Source organism: Ceratina calcarata, unplaced genomic scaffold, assembly GCF_001652005.2.
Source record: "Ceratina calcarata isolate Rehan_Ccalc_2016 unplaced genomic scaffold, ASM165200v1 scaffold358.2, whole genome shotgun sequence".
NCBI classification, from domain to species: domain Eukaryota; kingdom Metazoa; phylum Arthropoda; class Insecta; order Hymenoptera; family Apidae; genus Ceratina; species Ceratina calcarata.
The window spans coordinates 88,732-115,023 of NW_017158804.1; the positions used below are offsets into that span (position 1 = coordinate 88,732).

Here is a 26,292-nt window from a genome sequence, read left to right on the forward strand (position 1 = left end):
TGAGAAATTGTATCGACAGGTTCGCGGCATATTTCTCGTTCACGAACATCGACAGCTCAGACAAACGAAACGGGAAAAGGATCTGCCAAGGAATCAACGAAAGGATCTTCTCTTTGTTTCGTTCGTTCGCTCGCTTATCTATTATATTTGTAAGGCGGAAAGGCTGCGGAACGAAATTAGAACCATCAGAAATCACTGATGGACGAAACGAACAGAAATTATGACGTCCGATAGTCGTGTTTCCATGCGTCAGCAATTGGTGAACAGATTTATCCTCGTGCTAATTTTTTATTGGATGAACTTGTCCCGAGAGATTTCGTAGGATTCCCATTAATCCATCCGGGGTACTTTTCGTTCAGATTCTTCCATAAATCATGTCTGCTATTTACATTTTCAACGATTGAAACTCTCTGGGTACACAATAGGAAATCGATGGAAAGTTAACTCAGTTTATTGTCGGGGCAAACATGGAACTTGTACCTACATCTCCATACTTGACATTTGATTATTAATTGTTTAGCTACTTAAAGCAGCTATGTGAAATTCAAACAACTGGGGAAATGTTTTTCAATACGGTAAAAGCAAAGCTCGTAATTAAAGAAAGTTAAGAACCGCTGATAAAAACTGCCAACATATAGATTATGTAGAGAGGGAAACATTTACAGCGAATGACTGATCGAGTATTTCGAATTTCTCGATATGAAACGCTTCCGTATTTCTTAATGAGGATATTTGAGAATGCATACTGTCACTGTATCAGTCGGGCTTTCGGTTGTGGAATTTTGCAAAAGTGTATCAGCATACTTCGATACCTGATGCATCCCGTGTGTACGTGATTTTTCGAGTAAATATGGTTGAAGAACGAATTGAGAGAAGAATGGAGATACAGAGAAAAGGGGAAAGAGAGAGAGAGAGAGAGAGAGAGAGAGGGTAGCGAAGCCACGCGGAAGAACGATTGCGCGCTTCGGGGACTACTTTGAATGGCAAACACCGGTCGAGTTTAGCCCCTACTAAGACGGTATATATCTACTTCTTCGCAAATATCTATCTTCAACAACCGAACAGGGTCTTATTTACTCTGTCAGATCGATCACCATCCATTTTCATCTTTTTAAGAGTAAGTAGTCTTCAAAAGACGCTTATTATTTTACGTTATTTTATACATATATCGCACTGGTTGGGTGAAGGGTGCTTAAGTTCAAAAGAAGGTTTTTCAATAATCCTCAGACTATAATAATCGGGAAATTCTATCACTCTCTCTGTGTTTCCTGTTTTCAATTACGTAGTGATATAATAGTTTCTTTATTAATCTGATTAAGTTTCTAACGAGTCTCTTTGGAACAGTCAAGTTATCACGCTATGTACGTTGGATTTTTCAGCAAAAATCATGATATCAGGGATCTCTTTAACACGAACACTCGAGATATCACCTCCCAATACAATCCTTGTCAGAGCGAAAACCGCGATTCTGTTTCTTTCGTGAAATCATAGTTGTCGAGAGGCCACTTGACGCATGTACGCAAATGAGACAGGTTGGTTTCTTTGTTTACAGACATCCCGGTATTCGTCTACGACAACGTGGCTCCTGCTTTCGCGTGCAAACTTCTTTAACGAAATCCCGCGACTGAACTCCGTTCGTGGCCGGAAAGTTTTGTTCCCTCTCGACACGTTCTTTTCTCTGTCCGAGATACGGAGACTCCAGGCTTTCACGCTAGAGAAACGGGAACGTATCCCGGGGAATTGTAAATGGACGTCTTAGCTGGTTTTCACGTCCGCTCGTTTTTAAGGCGTTAATAATGAACGCGACGTTTCGCCGTTCTTATTTCCGCGACGTTTCGCCGCTCTTATTTTCGTGAAGTTTTTCTCGTTCCCCTCGGCACCACCGTGCCATTATAGAACCCCGAATTTCCGCTTGATTCATTTGTAGACTCGGAGACGAGTTTCTCATTCTCAGCAGATTGAATTGATAAAGTCTTGTATATAACCAATTAAAATCATCTCTCCAATGGAATATATATGTATATCTATTTGTACGAGAATCACGCACTTGCTTGGACAGTCAATATTTTTATTCGAATCATCCGCCTCAACGAATGCTGACCGTAAGAACACTTCTCGAAGAAGAGCAGGCAATATTCGTTTTCGCCTGCCTCCCCTGCCTCCCATTAGAAGCGATTCGTTCAATATCGGCAAACTTCCAGACGGGGAATTTCATTTTCCAGTGGAAGCTTGCCAGCAACACCACCGATGTTGCTCGGCTTAAACACACACCTGCCAGCCCTCCTGCGTGGCTTTGAATCACACCTTTGGGAATCATATTAAAAATGGGGAACCTCACGCCGCGTCGCGTCGTACTAAATTAGGCGTCGATCTTAAAGTAGCAAGTAACGTTAATCTATAATAGCATAGTGAGATCTAGTTACTGCATTGCAGATTTTTATTCGTTCGTTTAAATGTTGATCCAAAGATTGTACAATATACATAGAATCCTACAAAATATTGAAAGCAACGTACAGTTGTTCCTGTGTTCAATTTCTGTCCATTTGTTAGACTATTAGATAATCTTCACTTGAATTATTACATATTCGGAACTACTATTATATTAATTATATTCTTTATGAAAGCATTTTTTATATTGGACTCTTTTTCACCAAATTAGTATGAACGTAAACAACGAGCCAATTCGAGATTCCCGGGATGAATTTATGGAGCAGCTACAACTCGTATAAACAGAAATGTTGATGTACATTCAAGCTGTTAGAGAACACTGTAGTTTAGAGAGCACTACAATGGCAGTTATCTAAAATAGCGTAGATCTAAATTTGAAAAATTGGTAATTTGCTGGTGTACCGTTCGTTCCTTATAAAATGAAACAGCGGACGAATGGAGGAGAATTTTCGAGATAAGAAAGGTATTTTCGAATGCGTTGGAACGTATCGTTTCGACAGACGCGAAATCATTATTATTCCTGGATTCACGGTAAATTAAACAAGCTATTAGAGGAGAGTCAACCGAGACTTGGTATAAAACCGTCAAGCGGGATTTTCGTCGCCCGTTTACTTCTATAATATTCGCGCTCTAATTTCTCCAATACGGCAGAGAATTTCTTATCTATAAACCATTAATTTATTCTCCTTGATGATTATTATAGTGTAAAATGGAACTTTCCTATAATTCGAGTTTACGTACGTTATGTGTATTTCTATTTTTCATTACTTATATTATGAAATTCATAATAGTCATAAAAAGGTAGAATTCGTCATCATACTAAACAAAACCAATTCTAAAATTTAGTTCGGATCCTCGGAATTCTTAGAAATCCCGAGATTTTTGACCCTTGAAATACATTCGGGACTCACCCGATTCGACCCAATTTGTTTTCGACCAGTTCAGAAAACCGAGATTTTTGACACTTTCGGCTACTTGTACACCTCAATATATTTGTACATCCAATCGCATTGAATTTTATGATACAAAATTCCGAACAGTATTGGAATTGCAATAAAATATAAATGTACCTAACAAGAACTGAACTATTGAACAGTGGGATATTAATGCATTCAGTTGTGTTGAAAGGACTAAGACATTTACGTACGCGAATCGCATTCGTGTTTCGAATATTTGGATTTTGGTGTTTGGGTGGGTCGTTCACCCGGACGCCCCTTGGTTTCCAGCGTATTAATTCGTGCCTACCGACGGGAGCTCGTCACGAGGCAGCATTGAAATACGGAGAGGACGGGTGGATGCGTTTTGCGACGAGCGAGCAAGCGGTCGTGATCCCGCGACAAATATGAAGCGAGGTTTAAATGGATCGTAGGACGGCCTGTAAAGGTCGCGTCGCGTAATAGCTTTATCGTGTTGCTGCCAGCGTTTCTCTGACTTCCTTGTCGCCAATGAAAGCGTTTACACTTGCGAACGTAATCCACTCAACAGAGATTTCGCGTAGATGAAAAGTTGAGTTCGAGCCACTTCTTCGAAACGAATATGATTCTTTCTTGATATCTTGGAATTTCTACCGTACCTTAATAATTTTATTCACATTTTCGATGTTCGACTTTATAGTGATTGCTTATATCTACTCCCGAAATTCTTTGTTCGCGATGCGACTTGGTTTTGAATTTTAATTTATGATATTCGATTGACGAAGTTCGAGTCAAGAAGCGACGTTCAAAAAGTAAAACGTTAGGAGAGATTCGTGGTTTCTGAACAGGTCATCGCGTTGTTCTCAACTGCGCGATAGTGACATTTCGTTCAGCAAAGAGAATTTCCAAATATGTAGTGGAAACGTCTTACGTACGGCCGCGATGCATTACCTGGCCAGAATGACGCCGCCTCCCAAAGAGGATTTGAAAAACTTGCGTACTGAAGAGGCTTTGATCTGTCGTGGTCGGAAAACGTTCAGTAGCCTTGAACGAACGTGTCTTCTACTTCTCTTTCCCTTTGCTTACGCGTGGAACATTTCCTTAACGGACCTTTCATAAAGAAAGTACGGAGATAATGGAAGAATATGGTTTTATATTATTTGACTGAAGAAGTTGAATTCAATATCCGCCGAGGGAGAAGTGGCTTGTTCCTCGTACCGAGTGGTAATAAAGCTCCAGCAAGGTGGAATCGAATCGAGACGGAAAATTTTCTTCGAGCCAGAAGACGAACTCAGATTGCGTTATGATCCGTGAATAAAGCTTTGCCACGACATGCCGTTTGTTAGCGTGAAACGATCAGAATGTAAGGGTTAATGGAGTCAAAGGAAGTGGAAAGTTAACCCATTCAAAGCTGAAATACACTCCTGCTCGTACATTACAACGCAGTTTTTAGGAAGAAATCATCGATGTATTTTCCACAAGTCTACTATAACTTAATTTTTATAGTCATTACAATTTTAATAAGAATGTAACAAAATGGTTATATAAAGTAGTATTATTCTTACCGTATTCAATTTTTATTCATTTACACAGTCTTGAATGAACCAATTCCAAATTGCTAAAATATGAAAATAAATTTCTCGACCGTGGATTTCTAAGAAAATTTAACTTAGAGGTACTGTTTTTATACCTTATTCAACTATGCTTTTTGTTAAGTATACAATGACTTATGGACACGGGTGTACTTTCTTTAAAGAACTCTTTCATCATTTTAACTTCTCTTAGCTTCTCTACTATTTTAATAATAATTTTCATAAAATAATGAAATGATACGTATATCTGATACAATTTAAATACCCGTGTAGAACACGGTGAAGTCAATGACGTCGAGGAACAGGAGAAATCTGGAGTTTCTGTAACCATTATCCCGGTACCGTAAATTCAGTTCTTCGACGATTGTTTTTCCCGTACGGGCTCAGCGGTTTTCCATCGGTTTTCGTGGCTAACTCTCTACTCACACAGTTTTTACAGTCGAGTATATATCAATGGAACTGGCGAACGTCCGATTGAATCGTTGTAAAACGTCTACCGGTTCAAAACGAATCGTCGAGTCGCGTGAGTTCGCAAGGTTAACTGGCGTGTACCCTCGGATGTTTTATTCTTCGTCCTAGCGTGTACACGTGCACGTCGTAAATAAGTTCCAGCAAGACGTTTTTATTTCCTGTTCGGGTTCCTGTAGCATTATCGATTACAATTACGCGAAACTTGTTAATTAATATGCATTCCAAACCATTTACGTCTCATTACTGGATACTAAAAACCAGGTTGTATTCGATTGACCAAAGAAAGTGTTTTCAATTTTTTGGTAAATTGTTGGTAATGATTATACGAAACTGATTCATTAATGCATATCGAACGGTGTGGCTGAACTGACACATACTGATATAGAAATGACATAATAACAATGTAATAGCTGTTTCATGACCAAAACGAGAATCGAGTTAATTATTGAATTTGTATGGAAAATTATTTGTATATTGATCACGAAACACAACACGTGTTAATAATTTATAATAAGGAAAACCTTTGCACTGATCGGGCTAGACAGAAATTATGAGGTAATAAAAGAGGCGAAAGGGCAAATACCTACGGGTTATAGAGTTCGTCGGAAAACATTGGGCCGTTCATTAACGCAATTCTCTCGATTAAACACTTTGCATCGCTCGATTAAATCGAAGTTATCAATGGCTAAAGGGTTGAAATGCAGATTTTAAACAAAATTTACTGTATCGAATAAAAAGTCTGTGCATACGTATTCGATGCGTCGATCGCACTGATGCCTGCGTACGTGCTTTTGGCATTTTTCGGATATTGTAAACAGATTGTTGTTTCCAAGTTTACGAGTGTACGTGAGCGAAATAGTGGCGTATTCTACGAATCGAACACTATCGAAACGAATAACAGCATTCTTGCACATTTCTATTCGCTTCTGCAAAATTTACTTTGTCTGTGTTCCACAATCATTCTCTCGTAATTAGGTCAAATAAGATATGAATAAAATATTTTATACTATTTTCATTTCTTGCTTTCTTTATTGAACTGACAACGAATTGTAAATTAACAGCAATTTAATCTCCCACATAATTAAGGTTTTCTGTGCATTACAAATTATGTTAATCGTAGTAATTGTTAACTGTATATGCACTTTTCATGTAATCTTCAGTTAAATACGAGAGAGATCAATTCTCCATTTAAAAACATTTCGCTTCGTTACGAAGTTAACATCGGATCTTCCTTCTGTGTAGTTGTTCTCAAGACAAGTAAGTACAAAGTTGTCTCACGTACTATTCGAGTTCCGTATCTCGAGCTACTTGAATGGCTTTTAACAACCGCGAAAACGTGAAAATAATTAGACATTCTACTAGGTCGAAACAAACCTATTAAATGCATTTACATAACGATTACATTTCGTCGAGGAATTGAAATAGTATATTAAGCTTCTTGAGGTCAACATTTTTATTGTCAATTATACTTCCGTATCGTATGGTTTTGAAACTGATGAACAGATAGAATGATTCCGCGGCAATTTGAACTTAATTTTGGAGGACTTTGTCTCAGGATTCTCTCGACGCATGTTTCGGTTTGATAGGAATATCGACGTTCGCCTCGAAAATCTTTCTCGGTGCGCATTCTTCCAGAAATGGGTTAAGAACCTGAATTAAATTTTCGCTCGACACGACCCGGCTACGAGTATCGAATCGAGACCGAGAGTCTGCAACGAAAATTTCCGAATGGCTGGCGTAGAAACAGACCATTTCCAAGCCGCCGACTGGGTTCAGGTTAATTTCGACCAGAAATCGGTAAACTTGGATATCAGACATCCGGGGGTCAAGATGAAACGAGACGCCGATAATAGTAGACGTGAAACTTACTTTAACCCTTTGACGGTTTAACAAAAGGACGACAAATGTTATTCATTCACCAATTATTGAATTAGATAAGTCGCAGACATATCTGATGTATGACAGTCTGAACTTATATTTGGAAATTCTTTAAGGAGTCTTATCTAAAATTAAGTAACATAATGGATTCGGTAGAGCAAGACAGATGTTTATCGATGAGAACCGAAGTTTACTGTCGAAATCAGCATTCGGGGATTCGATTAGCAATCAGAGTTAGGAACAATCAGAGTGTACTTGGCAATCAAGTGGCATTCAGAGTGGGTGTCAGTCAGTTGATGAGTAAGCGGGATTGACCAAGTGCAAGAAGAATTCATGAATCCCTAAACAATCTTTATTGATTAACCGATCGTTCTACCTCTACCTGTGACGTCTGGTCAAATTCCTCTGACACGTTTCAATTTTGGCAGTGTGATACAGATTCGCATAGTGGTTAAATATTGAATTGAAAATTCACCATTTATCTCGAACAGCTGTCGATCAAAAATAAATCACCGTGAATCATTTATGGCTTCATCGAACCTGCAATTTTTTCTTGCATTGTTTTATTTATCTGACCGAACCCATAAATCCAATAGGACGTCACGAGCTGTTATATCCTCCGGAGGCAATTTCGATTTAACTATTTCAAAATGTTTTTATTTAGAACCTGTTATTTCATTGGCATTCTATATTTGGACAGAATGCGCTGAATTTATTCTATTAAAAAGTGTATTGCGGATCTTTGCGACGGAATTTGAATCGTTAATACCGAGGGTTATTAATGGAGACTAACATTGTTTTCTTAATTATATTTTTCTGCTTCAGGTTGTATAATCTACGGTAGAGGAATTGATGACCAGCCGTCAAAATTGACCGATCGAAAACCGATTACCGGAAACAGGACGACCAAAAATGTGACGTGCAGCAGGCTGCTCGAACAGTTCGACGTGGCTCGAACAGACAAAGACTCGAGTGGATCGGACGACGATTGGAAGCGTGACGTCGGATTGACAGTAACGGTGAGTATTATAGTCAGCAGTTATCTGCAAAAATCTGGATGACTTCATTAAACTGTCGATCATACTTTATAAAAAACGGTTACCCATCTTCCACTATCTTCCGTCTTCTATGTGAAAACGGATCGATTGCTTCTCGACATTCAATGCCGACCTCGTCATTCATGTATTCAAAGTACATCATTACGATTCTGTAGACTTGCACACCTTTTTCAAGAAAAAAAAACTAATATCCTGAAATCAAGTTTAAAGCAATACAGTATGTAGAATCTTTCTTTAATTTATTTATTTAAAGTCGTGATGCCATTGGCGATTATATTACAATATAAAGATGTAACATTTTTTCTTAAAGTGAATACTTATAATCAAATACTCATATATCATACTCATTAATTACAGTACATTATGTAGTTCTTATGATCTACATTAGCATATAAAGTGAAAACGAGTTAAAATTATAGTTATATAATTTTAAGTAAACATTTATAAATCATACGAAGGATTTGTTTTCATAGCAGACGGTTTTCGCGATATGCGCGACGAGCGCTTGCCCTTCGGTCTTTAAAGCGGTTTTCCGGTGCAGGAAATACGATGTTCCGGCGTGTTTCGCTTTCGCTACGCGAATAACGGGGCCTGATAGATTGCATAATTTATTACCGGTCACCGAGTGCCTCTCGCGCTCATAAAACATGGTGAACGTCTTCGTAACTCTCCATTCTATCCGACAGGAAACGTCACAAATTGCGTGACCCACGCATTGCCTACGTCCTCTCGTAAAAAGGTTTCCACTTCACCGTTTCTTACATCGTAAAAGAAAAGAACGTGGTAGTATTAGTCGCAGTTTGTATCGCGATTCCATTGCTTTCGCGTTCTCGTTGGAATCCGAATAATTTTAATCCCGCAATTCCTAATTGCAGCCTAGTTATTTACAATTAAAATATACCAAACGGTCTCGTCATGCGATGTCATACCTCGAATGTCTGTAAAATGGACAAAAGAAAGTTCAACGTAGCGGTATCAATTATTCGAACAGTGAAATTATATAATTATGAAGAAATTGATTCAATTATCTAAAGTAGTAATATCACAATTGTTTCAGACAGAAAATATTCTTTACATTCCATTCTGTCACACTGTGGATAAAAGACCATATTATTAATTTGGTTCTCATTATTTCTTCTTATCCCATTAATATCTGTCATGCGAGACAAAGGAACGCTTCAGAATAACCATTACAATATGATGTAAAAACTCCGTACTCTCTTTTCATTGCAGGGACGAATCGTGTCACGTTTGTTCGATTACTGGGAGATCTTTTTTGACGAGATGATTAATCAGCATTTATTTGGTTCAAACTGCAATACCATTGCGTGGTAAATGTTTGAAACGGAACAACCATTTTTTACGTTTGGAAAATCCTCGCTGTTGTCCAGTAGCGACGATCATTAATCGGTGCGGTAATTGAAGGTTTTATTCTGTCACTTTGAACATATATAATAGGAGTCCGGTGAACATATTCGACGGTTTGAATTCGCGGGACACTCGCCAACAGTCAATTCATTTATCTCGCAGCCCCCCTGTACAGTCAATCATCTAGCCTACCTTTTATGTAACACTTTTAACGTGACACTGCGTCTTCTCGTTGTTACGCAACCTCTCCTAAAAATAGAAAAAATAAAAAGTAAGTAAAATGGAAAAATAAACATATGAAAGGATCGATCTATTCTTCAATGAAACTTGTAGATCATAAGAAACGATGAATTATATAGAGCTTTTTGAATGTTTTCCTTAAAGAAAATCCTTTAGTTTTTGCGTACGATATAACCCTTTGCATTTTTTTAAGTTCGTCTTTTACATATGAAAACAGCGGTACCCGTGCAGCACGGGTTTTTCTCAAAACCTCGTGGGTAACGGCCCTCGAATCGGTATCTGGTCGAAACCGTGACCTGGTTCAACCTCGAGCCCGAAGTCAGTCGATGTAACACGGCGAACGATAGTACGAATGCTCTCTCATGTTCGAGTCAATTAAGCTCTATCGATTGCCTCGGCGACAAAGACAAACCCCTGGACCTGGCTTCGGCTGCGAAGCACCCATCTCACGTATGTGTATCGGTCCATATGCGGTCTACGACTCACGATCAGTCGGAACATTTATTGCTGCTTCATTAACTGGATTTTAATAAAAAAATTTTACTAATCGTTATCGAATTACATTACTGAGAATTTATCTCTTAGCTTGTAACTTATACAACATCAATATAACGGAGTGTTGTACCTTAGACAGTAATCAAACTTAAATTCACTATGGGATGATCAAGCGGGTTTAGAGGTCGTCCAAAATAATGGACGTTTGCTGTAATGGTCGCTTTAGATCGACGTCGAAACTGCAATTCGCTAAATGGTTTATCATTATCGTGACAAATACAAACCGTATTAATTAAACATCAGAGTTGGAAATTGGAGTCGAGTTGATCCGTTGCAGAGAGAGGGATTTGCATCTTGACTTATTGTGCCCTCAAACAAGCATGAAAGAACAGTAAAACCACTTCATTAATGGGTGAATCTCTTCGTGATTTTTCTAAGGAATATTTTCGTGGAACGATTTGAACAAATTTTTCCTTTTTCCTTTTGCAGATTTCGTCGCATGTTTAAGCTGTTTAAATTTGTTTTTTAGCGTGAATTTCATTGATGAGAGAGATATAGAAAACAGCAGACAAGCCATCGCATTCATCCTATTTCAATCTTCTTTTTATGTTCGTTCGAGGGTAACGAAAAAGGGTCTCTATTTGCACACAGATTCAGATTTGCACAGATATGAAAGCATCTCTTGAAACCTTGCCTCATTTTTATCCCGAATGCATTCTAATTCTCGCGACAGTATATTTTCGACCCGTCGATTTTTCGTTGCACTGTGCGCGCGTCATCCAGTTTAATATTACTTTTTTGTGAGGCTCTGCAAATTTGTGAAAGGCTAGAGAGAGGTAGGAAGGAGAAGCAGTGTGGAGCGAGATAAATTGAATTCTTAAGGTATGTATTTAGGCTCGAAAGAGAGCAAAGGGACTGACGACGAATCGTTTCTGCCTAAGATTCCATTTCGCAGTACACTTTTACCGAGTTCTAATAGTATTATTTTTCAATAAAATTGATGTATCGTATCAATTTTCTACGAAATTGAATCGTCGATAAAGAAGTTCGTTCACGGTGAACATATCATTTTTCCATGCCAACACTGCACGCTGAATCTTGAGTTGCTACTACTTTTTCACATCCCCTTCACCCATTTTTCTCTATCTCGATTTTCGCGTTGCGAAGACTTAAAATACGAATCCTCGTAATGGAAAAACTGCAAAGTAGTACTCAGTGACAAAAATTGCTGTGGGAATTAAAACGGAGTTCAGAATCTGTGAATTCCTGTCTCAAGGTTCTAAACAGTGAAAGATCCTCTCTCGCTCTCCGCTTTTGACGAATACACAGGCCGGGAAAGTAGGCCGATTTTGTGAGACGGATTGAAACGAAATATCAATAACTGAACAGAACGATCGCGACACAGTGAATTTTAGAAAACCCACACACTTGTAAAATACATGTGTATTCGTGCGGAATGAAAGTCTCTCTGCAGAAGTAACGACTCGCGGTAAAAAAGGTACATACATTCAAGCATTGTCGTGGTTTTCTCGAAAAGCGCGTCATTTTTCTCAGTCTGTCGCAAAAAAATAAAATACTTCTAGGAAACACGATTCGTATACGAAAAATTATGTTGCACAGGACATCGCTTAGCATTACGTTACAGTAGAAGAACTGTTTAGTGTTTTATTGTAAAATAGTTGAAAAATTGACTTCATCAATTTTATTGCACATAATTCAATAGTTTTTGCATATCAAGCATTTCGTTATTCCAGATATATTAAAGATTGCATGATTACTATAATTAAAGGAATATGTATATTTGATGATATACATATTTAATTTTTGCTATGGTTCTTTGCAGTGAATGATGAATTAATCGTTCACAAATCAGAAGTACTTTGTAAATGTTTATAGCTCTTTATAACTATAAGTTAATCTTTTGTCTCCCATCGTAATTGTATAACAATGTGATTTAAAGTACAAAATAAATGTTAGTACATATTTAGAAGTTTAGACAACAAAACGGAATTTATACAATAGGGCATTATTGAGTTTCATTTAACAGGAGGAAATAATTTAGGAAGTAGAAAGCAAAAGATCGTATGCCGAGCCGTTCTAGACAGTAGATATTCGGTACAAGTTTTCATCTTAGCGTACTTTCAAAAGTGGAAACGAAACTCGTCAAGAACATAGAGAAAAGAAAAGATTATGACTGTAATACTCGTGGTCGTGTTTAAAGTATTCTTCAAACGTGAAATTCTAGCGAAACTCGCGGTCGTGGAGAAATTCATGAAACGTGCTTGACACCAGACATAAACGTGTCTGTAAAAGCTCAAGACAAGCCGCTATTACGCGACTGTTTCGACGGTTTTTTTTCCACGGGATTAGAAATCGCAATGGTCCTTCCGACACTTCATGCAAAATACTCACCTCAACTGAATTTTGAGTACCTGAGCTTTTTCATTTTTCCTTATTTGTTAAGTAATCCCATCGTGAACGAGCGACAATGGTAATTTGAAAGTCGTCCCGAGAACTTCCCGCGTTCACTTCTGGCCACGAAATTTATCGTCGAAGAGGAGACGCGCTGTTTCTCGAGAGATTTGCCAAAACTTTACTAGGGAACAAATGGAGGTCGGGATCCACAGTCAAATTGCAATAACGTGAAATTTGGACACTTGTTGGTTTCAAAACCGTTTTGGAAAGAGTATTATCTCGTCGAAGAAGAAGTTTCAAGATTTTTCCACTCCGAGCGACGAGAAAGAACGCTCGGACGGTCGAAGTTGTCAGTACGATCGAAGGTACGATCGTCCTTGATTCTTTTCCACCTTCCACGAAGACTCATTAAGGCAGCTTTTGCTCCGCACGCGAGTCCTGCCCAGATGAGATTACGCGATAATTAGCGAACCTGACCGTGCCTAGGCTCCAGTTTTCTTGTTGCGTTTTTTGCATGTACAGCTGTATGTACACCTAGTCGTCGATAGATCGTGTAATATCGTGAGCTTATCTGAAACTGTACGCTAAATAGTTCTGTTCATCGCGGATGAATTTTCCACAGCACGAATTTTGCCAGCTACGCGAACGAGGAACATTTTAACGCCCGTTAAATCCGTATCCGAGAAGATCTTATAAAGTAAGTATTATAGTTGAAAGTCTGTTACATCAGACCGTAGTCGTAATATAATCGAAAGATAATATCAGTCTTGCCCTGACAATTAACTAATTTCCCTAATTGATCACCTGGCTCAAATTCCAATTACCGATAGCTTGCAGGCGTAATTAATTCATCTGGTGTTACTTTTAAACTTAAATAGAAACTTGAACACGGTGCAGACCATTCGCAAATGAGGAAAGAAAATCATTTCCAAGATGGATAATCTCCCTGAACCATCGAAAGTTTTTGTTAATTAGTTTCTTACGAGCAAATATTCGAGATAAATTTCAGATACGTTTACGAGTATAGGAGTTTTCGTTCTTATCAAACGTTTCCATTGCAAACTGGCGGCGGTGGTGGTGGTGTTATGATTATAAGGCCAAGCTCAGCAGTTAACTCTTAATGGTTTATTGCCAGCGAGAAACTGCCCGGACGGGATTCGAAAAGTTTCGAGCGGTCCTTGAAAATTTTCTAGCCTCCGTGGCTAGAAGCTCGGCGAGAGGGTAAAAGTGCACACGAATGCAGAAACGTGCATGTATAGTTGGCCATCGTCACGCCACGCTATGCCATATCACGCCAGGCAGGCTAACGTGAAATGGAATGCATTGATCACGGGTAGAACACTTCTTATCTCGCGGACCTTCGACTCGTTTAAGCCTAAGCGAAGACGTTGAACGTACATACGTACGTGCGCCGTAATTAATACATTAATGTAATCGCTGTTTCGTTATTTTCCGCGTATCTCTCAGATCAGCCTTGTACCCCGTTTAAACGAATCTTTGACAAATTAGGACTGCAGACACTGCACGTTGCGCGTTCATTTATTCACTTTGTTTTTGGCATGTGTGTGTAATAAAAAAAAACCAGAAACTTGATCGACTGCGCGAATCACGTAGACGAGTGAACGAATGGGTAAAGTTTGATAAACTGTACAACAGCTTTATCATCTGATATCCTTCGACGATTTAATGATTTATTTATCAGATGTTCGTGTTTCTCTGAGAGCATCGCGCGTGTATCGAAATTCGGAAACGCGTTTTTGTTACAGAGGACCTACACAGATTCTCGCAGTACTTGAACATCTGTGCCTCGGTACGAGGAAATTGCGGATGTGTTTCGGGCAGTTTATAACCTTCGTCGGAAGTTGCGAAAGTTCTTGCAGCTGCCGAGCCTCGGAGCCTGATTTATCGTACTTTTAACAAATTCTGCGTGTCATCCCGCCTAGAAACTTTCCTCGTGTCATAACTGAGCACGAGTTTGTAGCCTCCGTTCCGCGGCGAGGAAAAATTCATAATCACGGCGCGCTCTGATTCGACCGTATAAACAGCGACGATCCAGCGGCCTGGTAATATCCAGGTTGCTCTCTGTAATTTCCACGAGTGCGTCCCTCTTCCTCGAGGAAAAACGCTTCCCGCGGAAAAACAGAGTTTTCCGTCGCCTCGCGACCGAAATTTATTCCGAAGCAATTCGGTCGCCGGAACCACAGTGAATTCGAAACGAATCGGTACGAAACTAGGGGACCACCAGCTCGGATACGACTGCTTAAAATTCGTTTTGTACTCGTAGTTTCCCTCGTTACTTGCCCGGGGGACGTCCATTATCGAGTCAATTGTCGGGCCGAGTATAAAGGTTGCCGCTGGCTCGTCGGAGTTCGTGATTCGAACGCGTTTACGTTCGCAATCGCAACTTGTTAGGAACTACGTTTAATCCATAGAATATATTGTTACGAACGGCTCTCTTCTCCTCCCTCCTCCCTCCTTCTCCGTTCGTAGCGAGCTAGCCATGATTGATTCATAACATGCTCCGGGATAATAAATCAACTCGTGTAATGTTTAAACCTAATCCAATATCTAAGTTAATTCGACACATTTTCTTATCTCAAATATGTTCAAAGTTTTGCTGTCTATTCTGTCGTCACCGTCTTTTTCTACCGTTCTGAATTTTGTCAAAATCAGTGCTAAAACAGCCATCACATTTCAAGCAAAAGAATTTTTTAATTTTGTTTTGCATTTAGTAAAAAACGTGAGAATCGTGACATTTCATTTCACGATTATCTATTATTAGAGATGGGTACAAAAACATCCTGTTTTCGACGATATCGTAAATTCATAGCTCGAAGATGAAAGTCCGGGCGCGTTGTTCCACTCGCGTTTTCGTTGTAATTTTTCGGATGGACCGAACGATGTTGCTGAAAGTTTGTTATCATTATCCGAGCAGAATCGTGCGCTTGCTCCGGTTATGCTCGTTGTACCCGTTCATATTTTTCCCGGGATATGCTTGCCACGGGTAACAGGTAATGGAGTTAATGGCTGTTTTTGGTTGCCAGATTCGAGGAAGGGGGAAAAAGTTATGGGTGATTCGAACGAAGTATGTAATTCGCTTGAAATGGTAGCGCGAAAACAGCGATTCCGAGAAACGATCCGGATATTTCATTTAATATGTGAAATAAATTTTATTCAATATAAAATTTGAGAAGATATGTGAAAACGTGCTTTATCGTGTTGTTATTCAAAATATATTCGATCAAGCCGAATGCATAGTGCACATAAGTCTTTAATAAATTAATCCGTTCATGAAATATTTAACTATCTCAAACATTTATACTGCAATTATCATCAACATGATAATTTCATTAATTTGGCGTTATATTATTGATACGCGGTCCGAAAACAGATTAAACAACATATTTCGCTTATGCCTACTGATTCCCCACAGACGCTGTATTTCCCGTTGTTCACGATTATCCTTAGTCACAATCTCTAGCCGTCATGAATCACGACGGTTGTGGTTCCATGGCTCCTGTGTCCACCTGCGCTTTTCATTATTTATGCGCGTCGCTCGTAGCTATTTATCTGCTTGGCACTGTTTACAAAAATCCTGAAATAAATTAGCCACCATTTCTTTCTTTAATACCGTCGACCCACTTGTACTTTATAACTAACTACATGTAATTAGTATTTGATTACTTGGCCTACTACTGTCACTATTCATAGATGTATAAAATTTATGATACTATAATTATAATTATTTAATTAGTGTCTATTCTTATTGCTTCGTAACCTATCTAGTCTAACATAAGTGAAGAATGAAACTCGGTCAACTAAATGGAATAAATGGATTTCACGTTCAGATGCGAATGATCGATTCTTCGAAAATTGTGATCCTGGAAATATAAACGGTAGTAGCAAGCAGTTGGACTTGTGCGGAAATGAAACGACCAAGCGAGACGGGCTGACAGGAGGAACTTTTTTAGTTGTCAATGCTTCTCGATTAATGCCAAGATAATTGCGTTTCCCCCGTCTTTTCTCATCGCAGTGACGTCCTCGACGATGGACACGCGACACTTTGACGTTCTTAACGCAAACTTGATTTTATACTGAAATGGTGTCCTCGACGAAATATTAATTCCTAGCATTGAACTATTGGCATTTATAGTACTACACGTGAGAAACGCCAACGGAGAACAGTAATACATCTGTTTGAATGGGAAATTGAATATGAATTTCGCTCCATTGAGCTCTCGTTCTCAATGGATAAGACAAATAATTAGAATCCAGTTACGTGTTCAGAAGTCTGTCTAGTCTCTGAAGACCACGAACACTGGCGATTTACACAAAGTTTCCTTAATGTAATTGCCCGGAACGCTAGCAACACGCGTGTATTCACGGATCGATTCCTTGGCTCTTTTCACGTGTTTCACTTCTGAGCGACTGCGAATTGCAGTGTGTCCGTACGTGAACAGAGAACGACAGAAACGTTTCCCTTCACCTACATCCCTTCGTCGACTTAATTATGCAACATCCTGCGCACTTCTGAATGTCGACGCAATGAACTACAGAAAGGGAGGGAAAGAAGGAGAATACTGAGATTCGGTCGAGATTTTTGGTGGGATAAACGCTTGCTTGATACAAGGGTTCGTTTTCTTTGATCTCCTTTGATCGGCTGGAACGAAGAACTCTTAAACTACCTCGCGTTTCTGCTTTAAATTCCAAGCCTGTCGGGAAGCCTCGTCGAGACTTGGAACTCGTCGAGTTGAAGAGTTGGACGAGAGTATGCGTGTTCGAATTGTTTTTAAATCGCTAGTACAAACTTTACAGTTTCCAAGCAGTTGCTACTTCGGAATCAAATTTCACGCTAATACAATATGTAACTACTTCAGAAAAGCATTTAGTTCAACGATGTAGCATATTCCAAATTGCTTATACTCTTATGTCCTATGTTTGAATGCCATAACGACACGAAAATCAAACTGATTTGCACATCCTCTATCTCATAAATAGTGATTAATTAATTGAAAACCTAATTAAATGATAGACCACGTACGAGTGCAGGCCCCCAACTATTACAAACGAAACCACCGAACGAATCACGGAACGAGAATCAGAATAAAAATAATATAGATAAACCAATGTGTAGCGCTCGGCAGTCGGCGAACAAAGGACCTCGGGGGCGCGATCGCCGGGCTCCTCAGGCTTATTGTTAGATGCAGTCAACCGGAGCTGCAAGATCATTGGTTATCGAAATTTCTACTGGTTACAATTTGCATATTCGCTCTTCCGTGAAACCGTGAATAATTATTTGGGTTATTTTCAAAGAGAAGATCACTGGCTTTAAATAGACTCCCCCAGGATTGGCCATTTGGTCATCTGGTCAAGGATCGTGAAATAAAAATGACATGATTTATTTCCATTTATTAATCAGAAGTTAATCTCCTTTACATTACATCAGTGCATTCTTACTGAACTGAGCATTATTACTTTAGAGCTTTCCCTAATCGCCTATTATAATACGAATGTAGTAATAATGGTTACGATAGAGTCCGATAAAACTACTCGTATACCCAGTCTGAGATAGTTTTCGAAAAGTTTCGATCTTTTTCATTAATGATCGCTTTATAATCTATCAGGAAGCATCATACATATATGTATATATGCAGATGCTGCAGGTTGTGATTTGTAACGAATTATTATCAATTTGATTCGCGGATCTTTTCCATTCGTTAATTAATAGCGCTGTTGAATTTCGGTGGCTGTCACGATGGAACGAACGAAAATTGTCGCCGTTAAATTCGCAGTGAAATTGCGCTGCAGGCATGAATAGTCCGCAGATGAATCGTCAAATATTGAAACATAATAATGAGTACGTCGCGTCGTTCGTCGTAGACGTTATTCTGCTAGCGAATTTTCCAGGGGGAGATTAAAGGAGAGGGAGACTAATTTAGACGTAGAACAATTAACTTGGAAAGGAGGCAATTAAGCAGATTAAGGAGAACGAGTCCATGCGACTATTATTTTATTATGAATCGTAGTTTATAACAGAAGAACAATGAATTTCATTTAGTGATCTTTCGCTAACAGAAATTCAGAGAAATTCGTGGAAGTCTCGACAGATTTGGCTTCTCATTCATCATCGGAGTTCTCGTTTCATGTCAAAATAAGAACATTATCGATTAGCCGGAGGACAATGGGTAGTCTTGTGCAATCAAGAGAATTTCATCACGGTATAACGAGACGTTAATTCGATTAATAATACTAATCAATTCATTAAAATCCGCTTTCTATAAAATGACAGAACGCAATTTCGACGATATACTATCCGCTACGTAAAAGATATTGTCTTTGTGAAAAGAAAATCACGTTAACTTCGAGAATAAGAGAATTAGCATACATAATTACTCTCGACCTTTACTTGATATAAAATTCTTAACTTTCTATGATTGTATGAAAGGCGTGTGGATTAGAAATACTGTACTGTAATACATGTTTAGAATATCATAATTTTCGATTCCATGCGAAGTATATATCAGCCGTGTAACGCAAAGGCATAGAGAAATGGAGAGAGCGTGTAGATCAAATGGTTCTCGATTAAATAACTTCCGGGCAGAGGTAACTGTTCGGCTTAATTACTCACAGGGAATCACGAATTAAACGCAATCACACGCATGGAAAGTTTCGAAACGCGACGAGTATAGTGCCCTGATAATCTGATATCTATTAACGCTTCAATTACCATATTCGGAATCGCGTTTACCTCATCGGTAAACAAGTAACGCGTCCTGAACACGCGAGCGTCCTCCATCCCAGAGCACAGTTCGCGTGCATTCCCGATCGAACTCTCAAACCACAGAGACCAAGGGACTAGGCAGGTACTAGTTAATAAGATAGTAGCCAACAACGTTCCAATGCTAGTCGAACTCGAACCATGAATCAGCTGGCCAAGTAAATCTAGCATCCACGGCACTTTTGTTGTCATTTTAAGAAATTGAAAAGCTGTACGCATAATAAGATTACCTGGAAGGTATTTAATACTAGAGATGTGCTTTATGCTGGTATTTGTTTGTTGTCTTTCAGTATTCTGCAGTTAGAAAATTTAATCAACTGCTTTTGTATATTGAAATAACGAATTTAATGGGAAAGCTTTAGAATTACTAACCTAAGGACAGAACCAGACGATAATCTTAAGTCTTTCGGGTTTGAATGATACAGTTTTATAAAGTACCTAATCTTATTATGCACTTAACTTCTACATTCTCAACGTTGTCTTACCTGTTAAGAGGCAAAGTTTTAAACTGTTAAAGATATTCTTATATTATAAATTGATAAGTTGTAGAGCAACGTCGTGTAAAAAAATCGGTTATAGTTTCGCGTCTGCGGTTTAGCTATGAAGATAATATTGACAACAAAATGAGAAGGATACCGGAAGGGGCCATTTTCACCTACTTTCGAAAGCGTGCCACCACAGTAGCACGTTCTATCTCGCGGCGGCAAGGAGGGAAATTATTAAAAGCTACGGATGCTTGTTCCTTTTCTTGCACACCTCTCTCGAGAAAACTTAAACTATTCAAAGTAATGGAAGCAAAAAAAGGCCTTCACGAAAATGCACTTCAAAGGAAAGAAACAGAGAGAGCTAAACGAGAAAGCGTAAAAAAGAGTGCTCCTTCCGTTCCATTTTTACCCAATGTCTCCTTGTTTAAATAACTTAAGGTTATTACCGTTATATACATATATATATATATATATAAACGGCGATAATTTTTAGTCGCGCAAATGGTTATGCATGGCAATTCTCGCCAAATACGAACTCGTGTAATGAACTTTATTAGATCTCTTAATTCCTTTGGAAAGAAATACGTTTTGCACTTTCTAGCATAACTTAATATGTAAGAGTGAGAGAGATGCTGAAGCGCAATCTGATATTCGCTTCATAATTAATGTTGATTCACGAGCGTAGTTTGAAATGGAAATTTGCACTATACATACATATAATGTATAACTATGTGAATGCTAACTCCGTTCTCCCTTTCTCTCTCTCTCTCTTTCTCTCTCTCTTTAGATAATACTAATAATTTGAAGAACAATAATGATCTTTCAATATCGATATCATCCATATTTCTCTTACATGCAAACGTATTTCTCTTACAAATTCAACGAATTTATCTTAATCCGTCGTTGAATTTAATCACTCTTCGCTTACCTACCCATCTATAAAAACTTATTTCCGCGACCATTCCTTTTTTTCTATGAAATCATTGAACTGAAAGGAAATCCAATTTCCTGGGTTACGAATCGATCCCTGTTGATTCGCACGTTGGGGATAATAAGTTTGCATTCTAATCACGATGCTCATCACCCAACGAGCCGTTGCTGTTCCCTCAATATCGCAATAATCATGCTGCTATACGAGGCGTTTACATTGACAGTATGAGGAACAAATTAGCGAGAAATCCGAAATGACATAGAAGCGGATATGACAAGCGAGAATTGACGCTCTCGCCACGTGTCCTCGTTTCTTTGGTCTAAAGGCACTTTAACTTGTTCAAGAAGAATCATGATCCGTCAGCTAAAGCTGATTTCACCATTCGCTTGATCAGATACGGTTAATCGCTGTGTAGATTGATCATCCAGATTCGCGAATTCGTAAGTCGACTTCATCGCCTAAGAGGCGTTACGCCGCGGAAACGCTGAACTATTTATGAGGGTGTTTCGACTGAGCTTCGAGGATACCTACGGAAGGATAACGCTTTTACGAGCACTTAATGTGAACGAAGATTATGGCCTTAGTGAAGTATTAATAAACCTCGCAAGTCACAGCACTCGTGATAAAGCAAGAACTTCGGAATTTTAATTTTAATTACAGCAAATTAAACACATTGGGTGTATTTGAATATGTACGAAACTAAAAATGTTTTACTTTTCCTTTTATGTATTTCATATACTAACACATAATGTATACAATAATTTTGTATTTTGGAGATTTTATAATTTCATTTAAATATTTTATTGAGATCTTTTCATACGTAGTCAAAACAATGAAAATTGTTTTTAGGGAGAGTCTAAATGAGAACTGCTATTCAAGCGATATACTCTTTGCCCGAACTCTCCTGCAAATTCTAAGTGGCTAAATATCCATGAAGGCGATGATACAAGAGTTTCAGTGTGGTCTTTTACAATACACTAATTAATGGCGTTGAAAAACTTTTAAAGTTTAAATAATAATTCGCAAAAGTTGTACAACGTTCCGCAATCTCATACACATATGTATATGTTTCGAGTAACTGGCTATTATGATAACAACACTGTCCTCCTATTTTATTCGAGTAATTTATCATCGACGAATTGCAAAGCGTACGAGGTCCGTTTAAGAGCGCTTATTATTCACAGTGCTTTCGCGATTCCTCGTTCAATCCTTCCACTCGGATTCCTGCACGTCCACCGTCCCACGTGATGCACTTCCTCCTTCGACCTCCATCGTTAATTTTCGTCAACCTCCTCATGCCTTCCAATTGCCTTTTCTTCCTGTCTTTAATCAAAGAATAATCTTTTGTCGCTTCTTCTTTAAATATATAAAAAGACCGCAAGTTTTTGTCTACCAATAAAAAGAAATTTTAATTCCAGATTTGATTCGTTACGTGTTGTAAAACACTTGCCGGCGTAACTGGCATTATAGTGTTCAATTTTATTTCCCTGTACACTAGAACTGGATGATCGTTTATTTGCTCACGCTTCCTAAACAAATCGGTCATATTCATTTGCCTTATAGAATCACCCCCTGCTTCCAAATTACGTACGGTCGGTATCACACGCTCGTTTTTCCGCTCATTACGTTTTTAAGTGCTCTCATAAGTGCATCCCTTTAAAGGCAACATGTTCGACGAGTTGTTGACTGTACTCGAATTCAAACGCACCGCCGTGCTGCGTTGGATCGTTTGAACTTTCTTCTTCGCCGTATCAATTTTTTAATGTCCTTAACATCAATTCTCTTTAATATCTTAATGCTCGTGGAAAACGAATTCCGAGAGATCAATCTAATATAGAGATACCTGTCTTTATCCATCTCTACCAAAACTCGGCCTTAACAAAAAAGCGCCATCGAATTAATCTTCGTCTGACGTCGGTCTGACTTTAATCAAACGGTAAGAGCGATTCGATTCGTCTCCGTTCTGGTCGATATCCGATTCCGTTAAGATTAGACGATGCCTCTACGGCGGCACATCGATTTTGTTCATTTAAGGAGAACAAAAGCAAAATAGAAAGTGAAGAAGGTTGAGTATTAAAAATTAGATAGACAACGGCGGGTGTGGCGCGGCTTGATTCTTGTTTGCAGTGCACTTGGATCTTTGCGATGAGTGCGAAGTTCATTTCTCGCCTTAGCGCTAATAACGGAAGAACGCTACCTTGGTCGAAGTGGCCACGGTATTAGACGATATCTACGTCTATTGCAACTAAAATGGAAAAGTTAATCGAGCGTCTTCGAAACGATTGATATTTGTATAATGCAACTGGTCGGTCTTTATTAATAGCGCGCTCACGGAGTACTCGAAATCTCTTTTCAAAGCGCAAACTGAAACAAAAATTTCATCGATCGAACGCCACTCTCTTTTGATAATAGTATCGTTTCCCGTAAGCTCTTCGACAAACACGAAAATAGTTCGTTTAGTAAACATTTGCAAAGCGATTTTCAAAACGTACGTTTTACAAAGTGAGAAATGACATAAAAGATTTTAGAAGAGCACTGACTAAAAATTTTATGTGGATACACGAACAGATGCATTACACTCGAAAACTTTTGTTTCAGAACTGTTTTTAAATAAAACCGTTTCCAGGTTCGCACCAGGCATTCGAAACGTTCCGGATAAAGTGCCCGTTGAATTCGAAATGTCTCGTACGCTTTCTTTACCCGTGTGTATGTGTATGCGCGTGGGTGTCGCGGGAAGAGGAGAGTATCTATCCATGGTCGGATCATTGATTCCATGGAAGTAAGAAGTGCTGTTTCGCCCTATCCGTTTTGTATTATCCGCGACGAGCGGATTCCGATGATCCTCGAACACAACGAATTTCTTTATCCGCGTCCCGGTTCACGCTCTCGTTCCGGTTAACACGGATCGCGAGCATCCAGTCTCGATTGCTTTCCGCAGAATGGGTTGTCTTTATCGCGGCCGGAAAGCGATTCTCGGAAACGCTAGGCAAAACCACAATTCGAAACTTGACTCCCTAGTTCCCAAGGAGATGTACGCTCGTTATATTTTGTTAAAAATATATTTTTCCGCGGTCTAAAAGCGAACGCGATACCCGACAGAAACTCTATCTCGAGAACTTCAGATAAAATAACAAAAAATATCGTATCGCCCTTTCGTAGGAAGAGTCCTCATTTTCGATTTCCTTTACTTCGTTCTTTCGGAAGTTTCATGGATGCAGTGCAAAAACTTGAATCGTTTTTGCGTAAAATGTAAACTATGGAAGACACGAAGTACACTGGAGGGAAATCGGTATAACATGTGCATTGTTTAAGTACGGATGGAAGTAGGATATCAAATGACCAATGAATAAGGTTGATAACTAGGCGTATAGATATTTTTATTCATTAGAACAGATATTTCGTCAGCTAGCGCACATGTATGTACGTATATTCGAAACGCGACGCGAGTGGAAACAGAAATGAATCTGGCGACCAGCCGTTTCGAAATATCGATCCAAGAGAGTGTAACACGTCGCGACATCCATTAACGTTTTCCCCAGCCGTATCGTATTCTCGATCTTAAGCGCAAATTTAATTTCCCTGGCGCCCGCATTTTCTCGGGGATCATTGTCATAACTGTAAAAGCAATTAAGGACTCAGGATATTCTGCGACACGCATACGCGTTATGAATCATATAATTTGATTTTGTATGTGGGACGCGCGGTATAATTATTCCACAATTGTCTGTGATAGGTCAAAAGGAAATAATGAGATACGCGGAAACTGAATCGATTTTACAAATTTTTTGTTCCATTGTGGACGGATGTCTATTAGGATGCGAATAAGGGACGGTTCGTTTGCGAAATTGAAAGGAAAAGGAAAATTGCGGGGAACCGATCGCATTCGGCCAGTGTAAACATTTCCATTCACGATGCAAGTGAACAGAGTCACGGAGCTTTGAAAAGGAAAATTGGATACGAGGTACAATGTGGGATTAACGTAAAAAAGCACCGAATGTTCACATTAAGTATATGTACTGCTTTAGGAGCATATCGATTAAAGGTGTAGAATATACTACCGAGGGTTCCGATATCTGCCTCTTAGCATTTTTTTCTTTGAGAAAACTACGTAGGTTCCTTTGAACAAGCAGCTTACTCGCCACATGAAAGGTCTCGCTTTTTTATATACAAAGATAGAAGGCATGAAAGTAATTATTTGAAAATTCCTATCGTTCTATGTCGTTTAATTTAAATTTCTAATCAGTAACACGAGAGATTGTATATTATTTTTATTTTACGAGATTTCTCATATAGATTCGCATACTTTAAACACGTACAAACGATTTTGTATTGTATAGGCAAACGAATGGCTCGCTGGATACTCGCTAACTTTATAGTAGTAAACCGAATAGTGGCACGTTAAAACAATCCAGTCCAATCGTTTAATCCGCCGCTTTAAGCAGTCCCCGTTGATTTCCTTGTGCTTTCCAAACTCCACTTTTTCAAACTGGTTATTTCAGCTATGCGTATTTCAGGGAAACTACCGGTATGCAATTCCCAGAGAAAATACCATCGAACCTACCAACACATTTCGTTCTCGTCTTTTCTCTATTCTCCTCTCTCTCTGTACCTCTTAATTTACCGAGCGCTATTTTCTGACCCAAAATTGTTTCCACAGGATTATCCCTTTCGTTAACGAACGTTCTTACGTTTGCGCAAAAAATCCAGCCGCGCGTTAAGTCTCATTACTCGTTATTGGAGAAGTTTTTCTAAAATTTTCGAGCAAGAAATAAGTTGCAGGTTCTTCTTGCTCGAAGAACGCCCGCTGTACGTTAGGAACGTTAATAGCAACATTCTGTAGATGAATTTTCGGTTCGCTGGTTCATGGAAATCCTTCTTAACGCTCTTGGATGACGACGCATGACGTGTTCCCGACACAAAACTGGCTCGGCGTATATAGAATGCGAAAGGAAGAAAAAGATGGAGAGAAGCGTCGCAAAATTCTGATATCACCGATCAGCGATTATCATCATCGCGCTTCTGATCGCTTTGACCCGTCGCGTGTAAAATTGCACCCCGACGCGCACGGGGGGAATAAAAAAACAAGTGAACGTGGGCGAGAAGACACTTCGTGGAAAGGCGAAAACATGCTTGTTGTTGCTGCTACGATTTACGATGGCACTTAAAGCAGTCCCCTTGTCCTCTCTGCCGCTCTCTTTACCCATTATTTTTTATATACA

At 39.0% G+C, this 26,292-nt stretch overlaps 1 protein-coding gene across 3 annotated transcripts in view; it reads left to right on the forward strand.

Moving 5' to 3' along the window:
* Positions 1-26,292, forward strand: part of Oct-TyrR (Octopamine-Tyramine receptor) — a 52,355-nt gene that overhangs the window by 15,230 nt on the left and 10,833 nt on the right. For all 3 annotated transcript variants that reach the window (XM_018025536.2, XM_018025535.2, XM_026814005.1), the window contains exon 2: positions 8,129-8,322. The gene's annotated coding sequence lies outside the window, so the exon portion shown is untranslated. The remainder of the gene's footprint in view (positions 1-8,128; positions 8,323-26,292) is intronic.